The sequence below is a fragment of the Mesitornis unicolor genome, unplaced genomic scaffold (assembly GCF_000695765.1).
Source record: "Mesitornis unicolor isolate BGI_N332 unplaced genomic scaffold, ASM69576v1 scaffold25766, whole genome shotgun sequence".
NCBI classification, from domain to species: Eukaryota; Metazoa; Chordata; class Aves; order Mesitornithiformes; family Mesitornithidae; genus Mesitornis; species Mesitornis unicolor.
The window spans coordinates 137,775-137,986 of NW_010189291.1; positions in this window are offsets into that span (position 1 = coordinate 137,775).

The window sequence follows — 212 nt, forward strand, 5'->3', positions numbered from 1 at the left end:
GAAAGGGGAGCCACAAATGTGCAAGTGAGCAACTGGAAGGTGCTCTGCCCCAAGACTTCAAAGAAAAGATTATTCAGATGCTGGCTTACATGCCTAGTTACTTTTATCCACCCATTCCTGTGAGTAAGAGGACACTAAGATCTGAAACTGTCACCACCTGTCAGTCCTGAGAGGCATGCCATTTTTGGATGGTTTCCTTTGGTGGCGGGGGG